The sequence below is a fragment of the Protopterus annectens genome, chromosome 8.part0 (genome assembly GCF_019279795.1).
Source record: "Protopterus annectens isolate FY-2018-M chromosome 8.part0, PAN1.0, whole genome shotgun sequence".
Classification (NCBI taxonomy): Eukaryota; Metazoa; Chordata; order Ceratodontiformes; family Protopteridae; genus Protopterus; species Protopterus annectens.
Window position 1 is genome coordinate 1,243,180,469 of NC_056741.1, and position 14,194 is coordinate 1,243,194,662.

Here is a 14,194-nt window from a genome sequence, read left to right on the forward strand (position 1 = left end):
TTACATCTTGCTGTCGGGTAACTGGTTCTGCAACATAACCTATGCATCCATGCCACACCTCACCAGGTACACTGTGACTTGTCATTCTCCATGTTAGTGTGACTGCCCTGAGATGCCACTTCACAGACTACGTGTGCAGGGACATGCAATAGCTCACCAGTCTTGTAGCCCTGAAGGTGTGGACCAAGCCCTGGGGAGCATTATACATTCATCCAGACCTGATACCACTGTACAACGCCTGACTGTGTCACTTCAGCAGTTGCCTATGCTTCTGCTGTCATTCTGCAGGCATCTGGTATCTGTCCGCTTTGACTGACCTGGTCAAACACAATGCTTTTGCACAGATGACCTGCACCTGTCAGCCCTGGGAGTACAGCTCACATGTAAGGCTCTTGCTGCTTCTATACTGCCTTTCTTGCACAGTTTCCAATAACAGTCACCGGCAGAACGGGAACTGGCAAGCAAGACATGGGGTCATGTGACACAATGTTTGCATCTTCCTCTGTGATGCATGCAGGCAAGGCACACCTTAGAATGCACCACTCCAATATCTTTGCAGTGACTGGGACCTGCCTCTCATCTCTGCAGAGCGCACCTGCAATGACAGGTTATAGACAGACCATACCTTTCAGGCACATACCTGGACTGGCACACCCACAGCTGAGGTGTTCCCACATCCCACTATGTTGTACACACATCCTGGCTAGTTACTTAGCACAGTGCATCAGAGCTGCCCAATATGCAACTAACTGTGTCCGGAACCACTATACACATTGTAACAATCTACAGATTCCACTACATACCCCACAGTTACCAGACCTCATTTGTTGGTGTACTGGACAGTTGGGCTCAGACAGCTACTACTGATGTGTGACTGACACTAACCCACACTTAACTGGGATAGCCACTCATGTACTGACACATCCATGAGTCATAACTTCCACTCGGCTGGATAAACCCATACACACCACCTCCAAGACCAACATTAACCTTGACATGAACACTACCAACATGTGACTGGTGTTCCACACCTGTGGTCATCCCCTCATTGGTGGATTCCGAACATATGCTAATCAACCTTGTTAGCCACATCCCGGCACCACACCCTTCACGGCATACACAGTACATGAGTACTACAACACCTACTACAGACATCTTATGACAGTGGTTGTTAATGTCATGACACCCGTGCAGATGGACATTGCACATACAAATGCTGCAACACACCCCAGTGCACTTCAGTAGCACATACACAACTGCATGGATCATGCTATGCCACACAGAGCCATGATGGTACACACCAGATAACATACGCCACTCCCATGGTCAAGTTCCATGGACATAATGTACAACAACAGGTGGCAGCTGTTGCACAGTGGTGTACAATCCCATGGGTGGGGTAGCTCACTGGCCAGCCTCTATAGGGCCACGGGATCCCTCATCACATACTCCATGACTAGCTACATAAACATTACTGTGACACATTCCGGGGTGTACCACAAGACATTATGGTGGTATGTCAGTAGTCACTGGCAATACCCACATCTGCTGTCACATACAACAGTCACTCAGGAACATTACAGACCCAGGTGATGTTAGCAACATGCTGGTGGATGGATTCAGTGCTAACATTACACCCTCTCACTCGCTACAGGGCCACAATCCATGCAGGAACATTATGGTGTCCCTGCGGTCACACTTACACAGTACTAACCTGCACTTTATATGTCATGGGACACTGGCCCCATGTCACCTTCCTAAGTCCCAGGCCGTGATGTCTACAAACCTCTGAATGACATGTCTCCCCTCTAGGCCACCATAGTAATAGCCTTGTATCAGACATTGTGGCCCTTGAAGGGCACACAGCAACATTCATCACACTCCACACAGGTGGCACCACAATGCACGAGTGGGACTGTAGTCCTACACACCTGACTGAACTGTTCTGCATGGCTATGGGGCACATCATCAAGGACGTCATTCACAGAGACATTGTTGGGCTCAGGTCCTTTGCTGCCACCCGGGTTGGACTTGTTAGGGCCAGAGCATGGCCCCTACACCTGGTGGACTCCTTTCATACAGTTACCAGGGTAGTTGATGATGGTGCGGGAGTCCATGCATCCTACATTGTCCTCTCATTGCCTCTCAGCACCGTTCTCCATTCTGGTATTGACAACATACACATCCACTTGCACATCGTACCCTATGTCTCAGGATGTTATGCAACGTGGCTCATGGACAGGACACACAATGAGGGTAGCATAACATAGTACCTACTGCATTTCAGTTAGATTTGGCATACCACAGTCCTCAGTCATAGGGCCCCTCATGTTCAGTATATGCTTCCCCTGAGGTACAGGCTAGCACAGAGGGACTTTCTCTGCCTAGCTCTACAAATCCCTGCATACAAAGTGCCATGATTGATCCACCAGCTGATACTGACTTCATCCATATGGGTGTCACTGTGACAGATACCTGATATGAATATCTTGGCCTCAAGCTGCATGACACAAGGTCCATGGACATCACCTTTGCATTACACCATTCACCCACTATCACATAAGTGGAAGTCCCCTACATACGTGTCACATTGTACATGTTTGTAGTACACACGTATGTCACACCCGCTACTGTGATTACCGTATTGCCACTGTGGTGTGGACTTCCTTCTACATGGCCACACTTATCTGTACTGGGTGTGTAGCTGCTACATAGGCACCCATTGTACCTCTGAACTCAAGACTTCTATACACATTCAAGGGTACACCACCCCATTTAGGGTGTACCTTACACAACAGCTACAGCTTTACATACCACAACATTAACACGCCATGACGTTTATTGAGCTCTGACAGCTAAGGTATGTGGCTGAACTACAGACACCACGTCTGTACACATTTGCATACTACATACTCAGGGGTGACCTCTGCTGAACAGACAGGGCCCATGTCCACAACAATATTAATGGATATACTCCACATACGCAACATACGCAGATGCCACTGTGAGCAACATGTTCATGGATATGTGCACACACGCAACAGTGAGTGGGATGTGCTTGAGGGTTACATTCCCAAACCGGACACTCACCATGCTTTGGAACATGACTCCTATGTACATCACACAGGGACCCTCAGTAGCACTGTTCATGTGATACCTCCCTTGGTGTTTGAGACACACATGTACGCCAGGGATCACTGCAGTAGCTGTACTGTGCAGAGGTGCAGGTAACACATGGCTCTGCTGATCACAGGACACTACCCTAGAGAGGTGCCACTGGTGTGAACATTGTGGTTGTGCTTACACATAGACTTGCCAGACTGCATAGTACCCCACTATGAACCTGTGAAGCTATTACATGTCCTTTGTGTATGGTTACTTGGTAGCCCTTCCATTTGGATTAGCTATCATGCTATTACAATGTCCCATGCCTACAAGCCATATGTATCCTGTTATTGTACATGCCAATAGACTATATCTGTGGTATGTATGATATGCCTGTTATGCTGTGTAGAATATCTGACATATCTACCTACAATACTATACATTACACATATTTTACATAGTATCCCATAATGCAAAGCATACTTGCACAGCGGGACCACCTTAGTCATGTCATTGTCGTTATATGCCCATACACATGCTTACTGTGACAGTATATCAACATATACTATCCCCGGTTATGGCACGTACTTGTTGGACATACCCTACCACTGATGGTGGGTTGTATGTAATTGTTCTGTTTAAAGCCCTCATGTAGCATCCCTTGTGGTGTCTGTGATGTGTTCCTTGTGGCCCACAACTGGATGCACAGTTTCTACAAGCTTAAGTATGCTCAGCAAGACATCACTACATAAATACCTTTTCCCATGTTATGCATTGCGGACACTTTTAATTAATGCAAAACGAGCTATACATACAGTAAATAATTAATACAACACATACTATACATATACTTACATACCGAGTGTTCTACATACTTTGTTATCGTTACGTACTTTCGTCTCTATCTCTCTCATACTGCTTACATGGGTATTTTGTATGAGTATATGGTTTGAATGTCTGGCAAGTCTTCCTTATATACGTCGATACCTGTAACATGTGGTTTCCTGCCGCCTATTGGTGAGTCTGAGTGACTAATTACTTGCATATCAGCTTTGCAGCTACTACATTCGCCAATTACGCGGCAACAGTGGGGTATAATTGACTTCTCCACTTGGGCCTTGGTCATTTGCCCCACCTTCGGGGAGACGGCCTGTATTGCGTTTTGTTATGTGTAATTGCAACTGCTATGCATAGAGACAAGTATACTTTGGATTCATGTCCCCCGTGGATTGTGTGTGACAGCTAGAGTATGTGGTTCAACATGTGGGTGTACCTGTCATCCCAACGTCTGTTAACGGACTATTGCAAACAAAACCTGTAACATCGCCGTTTGTTTCATTATACATTGGCTGCAGTTTTGCATGGCGCCTTTAATTGTGTCTCTCACAAGGTATGTCGACAGTTCTGCAGTTGCAATTGACTGACTGGATGTTTGTGCTGTTATTACAGTCTGTATTGCTATAGTTTCTAGTGTGGGAGATGTCAGTGGGTGTACGTACCATATACAGGTTTGTGGACCTTGCATTTCTACATATTCCATATATATGTGTGTGTGGGCTCTGTCCCTTATTAAAGAGCTATCAGTTAGTAGACTTATGTTATGGGCTTGTACATTGGGCCGTTGTTAATTGGTTTCTATATAGTATGCAGGTGAGGTTGATACTTCCATACCTCTGGAATTGCAGCGATATGTAAAGGGATATGTCTACATGACAGCTATCCCGTGTATGTCTGTCCCAGATATTTGCAGTCATTGCGGTTGTGTTGCTAACAGAAGCTCTTTGCCATGGGTTGACACCTTTTCATATGGCCATTGTTGGACACTTCCGGGACACACAGCGGTGTTTACAGGCCAACACATAGCCATGGTCAGTACACAGGATAGCACATACTTTTATCCTCAATACATACCTATTGTTGTTGGACTTTGGCTACTTATCATATTGCATGTAACATTCACGTTTCTTACATACAGGCATAACTATTTAATGCAACTATTACATTATGTATGGGACATATTAATGTCCTACGATCTCAGACATTTGCCCTTTGTAATGTTTTATGTCGGGACACACCTGCCCAGGGAGGGGCTGTCCCTCCTAATGTGGGACAGGTGGTGACTGTATGCCTATGGCTAGCTAGACCCACACCTACCGTAATCATCTATCTCCGAGTTGGCGCTAGCAGATACATGATGCGAACACACACACACATTACAGTCACACGGGGACGCACACGGCACCCTCAACACACACATACACAGACTACGACACTCACACACACAGTTGAACACAATACCTACGTGGACCGCAACACCAGCAGCGGTACCGAATTATCCATTCATATCATCATACTATTACTCGCGGTTGTACTGTTCTCTTTCGGTCTTTCAGCCTCGTGTTTACTCATGTCAGTATGTTAGACATTCCATAGTTGGCGGTATCCTAAGTATTTGTACCTCCAAGGTATTATGACTGTCGTTGACCTATCTATATATATTTGCAGATATCGCTGAATCCGTATATATCAACATATATCACTCTATCACCCTTTCTATCTGTATTATATATATGTATATATGTGTACATATATATATATATATATATATATATATATATATATATATATATATATATATATCTAGATATATCTGATGGGGAAAGTGACAGGCAAGTTACACCTTTCATTGTGTACTTGGTGTATACTGTTTCCTGGACTCCGCACGTTTGTGTCTGTACCTGTCACATTACACACCTGCCATAGGTTAGGTTTGCCAGCTGTCCCACTCTGCGAGGGACAGTCCCTCTTTGGGCAGTTGTGTCCTGCAAAATATTTGTAAACATTGAAAATGTCCTGTGATGTTAGAACATACTTATTTCCTATAGTTTATGTAATAATCGTATAATACAGTTATTCTGTATTTGAACCAACAAACAGAATAAGTAAGTAAACATTACAAGAATGAGCTTTTATCTAGGCAAAACAGTGCAGTTCTGCTTTCCATACTGGCCGGGTGTATGTGTCGGCCTGCAGACATCTGACGTATGTCCCACATTAGTACTTTGAAGAGGTGGCAACCCTACCATAGGTCCATCTTGCCTAGCAATAGTGTTAGGTGATTGAATACATGATTGCGTGTTCTACACCTGGCAGTGGTCGTTTTACCCTTCAGAGCAGGTGCTATTAGTACAGGGGTATATAATGCTGGTTTCACCTGTTCTGGACATCATTCACCGTGATCTGCGCGATATTCGGAGTAGCTTATCCCTGTTTTGCGCATATCCATATAGTCATATTTAAACGTCGCTTACCAGCAGTGGGCAATGCATATTCCCGGTAACATGTGCTAAACATATGATCTGATGACCTGCATCCGACATGCATTACTCGTGCCTTCGGGATTACGTTACATCCCTTGCAGGACGTGGGACTGGGAATATGCAAGACGGTCACTGCATTTAACATATGGCCATCTGGGATTTGTACACGTGTTATGTCATTTTGTACGTGGAGTACACTACAGCTGTTACTCCATACTGCAGTCACATGGGTAACTCAGTTAGTTTACATATTGATGAGTCCAGTTAATGGTATGTTCATGTGATGTTTAGTGTATGTGCTCCAGCATTGGGTATGTATATCACAGTGAGCCACACACGATACTGTGCTACACCTTCAAACGACCGTGGGTGGAGCATGCTGGGGTGACTAATACCTGTCATGGGTACACCCCATGCCTTGACACAACATACGTGATTATATTATGTGGAGCCCCTCATTAATGTAGCAGGGGCTTCGTGCTGAGTGTCTGCAGAACAGTGCTTAAACACATGTGCTCCCATGATTGCCTCTGCTCCTCTACGTGACAGTTGGTTCCTCGATGTTGTGGCGACAGCGGACACTGTTTGCCCCATTTGGTGTATGGCCTCTGACAATCGGCCATGTACCCACTGATGTACCTGGGAACCTATACACACAGCACCAACATATGCTGATAGGCACATGTACTGTTCAGGTGTTGACATTCCATGTTCCAATAGCTGTTGTGTGTACAATGTTTGTGGGCTGCCTATGTAGGATTCACACAGTGGACCACCTCTACATTACAATTTACAGGTGGTCGTGCTTGTGTGCCATCCACTTTACTTTGTGTGCAGGTGGAGAGGCGTGTCAGTCCGTAGGGGCCTACACTGTCAACGTATGTGCTATACGTTCCCTCTTTGCCAAGGCATAGGCATATTGGGCAAGCCTCCGTCTGCCTACTGGGGCTGGCACAGTGTGTTCATGGTCTGAATCCTTCTGTGCCTGTGATGGCCTTGGCAAATGCGGGGGGCTATGAGGGCCTTCACCATTTTGTCCCTGCTGCAGCTGTTTCCGCAGGATCATATTATGTAGCATGGCACATACTATGACGATGTGGGCACATGTGCCTGGAGAGTACTGCAAGGCTCCACCAGATGTGTCCAACCTGGAGGTATTGGGTGTGATAGACTGCACGCACATACAAATCAAGTCACCACCCGGTGATTTCAGCATCCTGAACACGCGCACTATGATGATTCTGGTTTGTGCGTGTACCTCATTATGGCGTTCTTGCATGGGTGTGTGTGCATTTCTGATGGGAGTCATCATCCACGGCTCCAGTGCATAGCCAGCATCCCCCACAAGGTGGCCATGTGGGATGCCCCCCCTGACAAATACCTGATACAGCTGTGAGGCATGCCAGATATGGGAGTCATGGTAGCTTCCAGGGCTGCCAGCACACATATCCATGATTATGCCCTGGGCATTGCACATGACCTGGCAGTTGATGGAGTGGAATCCCTTGCAGTTTATGTAGCGGCTACCATGCTCACCGGGTGGTGACTTGATTTGTATGTGCGTGCAGTCTATCGCACCCAGTACCTCCGGGTAGTGTGCCACATGGTGGAAGTGACGCATATTGCTGGCCAACTCCTCCTGAGTTCAGGGGAAGTATATATGCTCATTGGCATGTGGTAACATGGCATCCAGGAACTGGTGTAGTACCCTGGATGCTGATGCCTGTGAGATCCCCATTATATCTCCAGTTGGCCTTTGAAAGGTACCTGTGGCTAGTATTCGCATGCTTACACATACCTTTGTGTCCACTGGGATGGGTTCCCCTCTGTTATTTCTGGTTCTCAGGCATGGCCGGCACAGCTCCACTATTTGCTGTAAGTTGTCCCTGTCCACCCTGTAACGCTCTACTATTTCCAGATCATGTAGCCTCTGGTAGGTTACCCTTGGTCTGAACACTCTTCTCCTCCTCCGGGGCCTGCAGTGGTTGTCGGCATCATCCTCCACAACACCGTCAGTCTCTAACACATGCTAATGAATCACTGCTATGGCAGCTCCCAACATGTACATTTTAAAAGTTCCCCGTGTGTTTACACCTATGGTGCAGTGTTTGGGAATTCACAGGTGTGTGTAGGGTGCTTTCACACTTTATACTATTGTGCTGTGAACACAGATGATGTCATAGGGTGTGTATGTATGATCATAGCTACAGGATATCTTATGTGTTTTACTACCGGAAATACTATTGTGGTGCCTTTGGTGTTGAATTACATTTGGCTGCCGTGGATTACCTCTTGACCTTCCCTTTACATTTCTGCATGTTCCACCTACCATTTTCTGGCATGCATACGGCAGCCTGCTTTAATTTGTACTTTCCTAGACCTGGCGTATCTTGCGTAATGTGTGCTATTGCCAGTCTACTGTTGGTTTGCTTTGCTCTGCTATGACAGATCTCCTATCTTTGCAATCCAATGCCTCCCCTCCTTTCTTTGCATTCCAATGCCTCCCCTATCCTGTTTTGCAGGTTTCTGTGAGCAGACTTGACAGCTGCCGTCGATTGGCCGCCGTGAGTTGATTGGTGTTGATTGCTCATTAGTATGCCAGTTACCCTATTTCGGCATTTCCTTCTTTTCTTCCTCTGACCTTCCTGTTTGTGCTATTGTTCGTGCTGCATGCATCCACTTACTGGGTTTCTGGCACATTTTCATCCCCATACACATGCGCTTTTGGGCACAATGTGTGCTCTCAACTAAATGATTCTATACCTTCCTCCCCACCCCTGTCCTGCAGCTTTGCTCAGCAACGGACAGGCCAGATTTGCATTGCTCCAATGTGCTTACTGCTACTGTGGCACACCCCTCTGCTGATGTCATGTATCTCCTCTGAGCCACTCCTCGGTGTTATAGCGCTGCGCCGTATGGTTCAACCTTCATCCGGCGGGACATTTGCAATTTAGTATTATCTGCCTCATTTGCATGGCATTGACTACTAATTCATAGTTACCACACCGAACACTGTCGCAGGCCCTTAGCAACCCTTGCACCTTGGTTGTGGTGTTCCATGCCTACCATTGTGTATTATGGTGTACACCTGATTTGTATTACATTGCGATTTTATGACATTCTTATATATTTTCTTTATGTTCCAGTTTGCGCACACATGCCCTGTGGTTGTTCTTTGCATTACTGTGGACATGACATTAAAGTTGTTTTTTAGGTGTTGTGCATCCTTTCTTATGCCATTGGCTGTGTATTTAGCTATTGGCATATGTTAACTTTGTAATACATGAGTCTGGTCCACTTCCATAGCTCAGATGTTCTGTTTGGGAAAATGTAAACCGTGTTTTTAGGTTTACATTTCCGTGGCCTTTCGCTACACCTGCACCACTTCATGGATCGCTATATGCCTTCATTTGCATGGTGCGACACTGCGCATCGGCTGATTAGCATACTTATGCCGAGGGCTGCGCAGTTCTGGCGTACGCCGGTAGTGCATGTGGTATTGGATCGTACCTGAATCGCTCGATGGCCATATTTGGCGTTATTCTGCCTACGCTACGCCTGCACCTGGTGCAAGCTTCATGAATCCCGGGGTTTATCTTTTCCTTGCTTTATAATTGGAGAAATTGAAGCAAATTTCCAAAAGGGAAAATTATCTAAGGAATTTTAATTAATTCATGTTTCACCTAACAATATGCTTATTTCATTGTGCAATAATTTGTAGATTTCTGCAGTCAGACCATCTAATCTTGCTGATTTGCTATTCTTACTTTTCGTAATCACTTCTTTAATTTCATTTATAGATATTTTTAATAATTTCTTTAGCTGATCTTCATTCAAATGTGTGTTAACATGCTTTTTTGAATATTTACTTAAAAACGTTATCTATATGCATATTATTACTATTTATTTTTTCATAAAATTATTTAAAAATAGAAAGTATTTCATCAATATCTGAAGCATTTTTCTTGTTTAATGGATTTATTAAATTATTTATTTCAGCACTCCTGTTCATTAACTTACTTGTAATGGCTAATCCATGCAGTTTTTAGATGACATTGCATAACTATAAGCTTTGACTTTTTCTGAAGTTATTTCAACGTAATGATATAAATTTTTTGAGACTGTGTAGTTAATGATTTTAGTATTTCTTAAGCTTCTGTTTTGCTGTTCCAGTCTAGCTTTATATAATATTTAATGAATTTAAGGCATTCTTTGTCCCTTTCCATTATTTTATTATTGGACCATTTTCTCGCTAATGTGAAATTTTAAGATATCCCATAATATTATTTTATTAACATCCTTATTATCATTAAACAGAAGAAAATCAACAATTTGCTCCAAAAGGTATGTTTTAAATTAATTTAGTTCTGTCATTTTGAATTTATAAGGTAAGGTGAAGCAATACTTATTTTTTAATACCATGGTGACTTAACTTATCCTAGCTTGTGCACGTTACATTTTGTTACACATTATTATCATGACTAAAGTGCTGCTTTGCCAGTTTTCACAAATGTATAGCGCCTAACTTTTCCTGAAGGTAGGGACAGAGTAGTGATCTTGCATGCAAATCAAAAAAACTGATCTCAAAGCAGTGTAGAAAACTTTATTCAACAGCAGTTCAGTATCACCTGTGATTTTGCTAATACCCACATTATATACAATTATGCCACAATCTGAAAAAAAAAATCTGTTTTTTTTTTTTTTTGGAAGAAGTAGAAGGGATAAAGTTATTTAATCTTAAATGAAAATGTGATTTTGCAAGCTATTGATAAACCAACTATACTTACAAAAAATGATAAAAATTATAAAATATAATGAATAATATGCGCAGTACTTTTCAGTTTCTTAGTCATATTATTTTGTAATCTCTTTTTCATGTTCATGAAAAAGCCAAAAAGGCATAATAAAGTTACAGAGCGTCTTTCAGTTGCTGCTCTCACACTATCATCTTGGCCCCGCCCCCCACCAGTTCCATTTAGAATGGTGCAAAGACTGCAGTTCTGGGTATAGGATGTTACATTGTTTATACATTACCTTACCCCAAGAATTTCAACCCACAGAATTTCTACATGGTATCAGACATCTCTGTTACTACACTAGGAAAGTAGTTAAACCTGTTGGGATGGAGAATCTAATCATTAATGAACCCACTCAAAATAAATGCAAATGATCTGGTCCATAAAATTGCAGCAGAATCATAAAGCACCAAGCCACCAAGTTTAATCAGTTGATTGGAGCAACTTATCAGTTAGGCAATGATCAGGATACTACATCTTGAATTACTACAAATAAATAATAACTACTAAAGAAAAAAATGCAGGGTTGGTCAAGAGCCCCTGCAGCCCCCATATGGAGTGGTCTGGATTCTCACACCTTCTTGCTACTTACATATACTAATTCTTAATATAGAAAACTTTGGTCTCAGACATGGGAAACATTTTAGGCTTACTGACAACACTGTTTGACAAAATTGGAGTTGATATGTTTACCAGATTGACAGCTGAAATAAAATAAGAAAGCCTCAAAAGAAGCTGTCAAAATTATGTACCGTGATAAAATTGGCTACCCCAGTGTAGTCACAAAGACAAGTACTGCACCTTGTTAGATCATTTCAGTGAGCAGTGAATGACTTGTTGTTGTAATTTATGTGCCCGCTAAGGTGTGTCTAACATGACTGACCTGTGTATCTCAGTTTGTTTCATGTAGTAGAAGTAGATGGTCTTTCAATGCAGGGTTTGATAGTACCGCTCCAAAGTTTTCATATCTGATAAGGCCTGTTATTTTCCCTATTTCCAGCACTTGCTATCATTTTACTTCTCTCTTTCCTTTCTCCTTAATGTATTTTCAACTCTAATAGCAAATCCTCCATAATATCATATGTAGAGGCACATCCGTACCTGTTGTCCTTTTACATCTGATTCTCATTTTTATGTACTGACTGGATCCTATAACAAATTTAGTTTATGGAGTAGCTGCTCTTTATATACTACAGTTACTCCAGTGTGTAAAATACTTTGTCCTGTGTTTTTCATGATTTTGAATCATACAGATATCTGCATGCTTTGCTTCATCCCTCATACATAACATTCACACACACACACATACAAACACATATCTACATAGACATTAGTCTGCAAAAGCATGCTTGAAGGAAAAGTAGCATTTCTGTTTTGTTCTGCCATGTTACTCAGAACTAGACTAGTGTTTTAGTAATATGTCATCAACTATGCCCAAAGGGACAGGCATTATATGGAAGTAATAGACCACTAAAGGGTGTTGTGAGGCTTGAAACTAGAGGTAGAAGACCACTTTATCCTTATAATGACCATTATTTCCCATATAGAACCTGCCATCGAGGACATCACCTTCCTTAATAAGTGCCAATGTAAGACTGTCTCTGTGCGGACAGACTCCCAACTATGACTCAGATCAGTGAGGTTTGACTAGTGGTCCGTGGCACTAGAGGAGCCTGGAAGGGAGGGAGAAGAGTGAAGGGTGATGGACTATTCACCTATCCTGTGTAGATAAAGGGTTACTTGCAGTCAAAAGCACACAGGGTGATATTAATTTCCTGGGTGGAGCTTGGGAAGCTTGCATCACATGCTTTGTGGGGTAGGGAAGGGATGCTGCAGTGCCCCTTGCAGCAGAGATAGGAAATTCTCTGCTGTCATCCCACTGCATACCCCTCCCCTATGCATCAATGGGTATGTGCATTAAGGAACAGGGAAAACTAAAAGGAGAAAACACAAAGCATCCCTGACAGGTGTCTGGATGATGGCCCAGGCTTACCCTTGCCACTGTGATGAAGAAATTGATTTGCCATGGATTGGGCTAATGATTTGACAGATGGTTGAGGAAAACAGTGCAGAAAATGCCAAAAGTAATGCTGCAGTAGTTGTGAAGCCATTTTAGAAAGCTAGAAAGAATTCTGGTCAGCCTTTTCTGAGTTCTGAAGATAAAGAAGCCCCTAATAAATGATGTTAACTAAACATTTTAAGTAAATTACCAGTTTTTTGCTTCATATACTTGCATGTTTACACCCTAACATTATTGTTGTAGTTACTGCCTTTATTGGCAAGCATTCTTTTTACTTATTTAAATTACTTGTATAGCATTACTGTAAAGTGCACGGAGTGTCATGAAATGATGTTCACTTCTCAAAGTACAATCAAGTGTGCCAGAAAGTTTCAGAGTGAGAGAGCAACCTACTGCATTCCACTGTTTTTTTTTCAGTTAATTTGCATACAATATTTTATAATAGAAACATGTACTGACTGGCACAAAAGCAAAGCCTGTTAGTTTGCCATGGGTTATAATTGCCTGCATGTGCCAGATGTCAGCAAACACCTCTCTCTCTCTGTCTCTCTCCCCCAAGAAAAATATCCAACATAAACGTATCTGTTGTGCAACACTTTTCAGCAAGTTCACAAAAGCAAACCTACGTGATTTGCCTAGATCCCAAACCTCCTACTTAACTCCTGCAGCCATTTGCAGTAAAACAAAAGGTGAAACTATGAACCGTCAGTAGAATAAAGAGTAAGAAATCAACATCTGTGACAGTAGGATCTAGAAGTTTTGCTGAACTCTTAGCAATCAGGTACTGCAATGAAAAAGCTGTTCTTCCTTTTTATGTGCCTATGTATTACAAAGTAGACTACCTTTGGATCAAATCACCAGCAACAAAATTATGTAGTTATGCCACTGATTTCTTTTCAGGTGATGTTTTTATTTTTTCTGTTTTAGAGAATGACAGTTTAGAAAACAGAAGC

General features: G+C 42.9%; 1 protein-coding gene across 3 annotated transcripts in view; it reads left to right on the forward strand.

Annotated features, from left to right (window-relative positions):
- The window catches only part of LOC122809331 (histamine H1 receptor-like), a 396,814-nt gene that overhangs the window by 84,647 nt on the left and 297,973 nt on the right, over positions 1–14,194 (forward strand). Inside the window, exon 1 of one of the 3 annotated variants that reach the window (XM_044080735.1) lies at positions 13,929–14,022. The exons of the other annotated variants lie outside the window; for them this stretch is intronic. The gene's annotated coding sequence lies outside the window, so the exon portion shown is untranslated. Of the gene's footprint in view, positions 1–13,928; positions 14,023–14,194 lie in introns of those variants that run through there. 3 annotated transcript variants of the gene reach the window in all.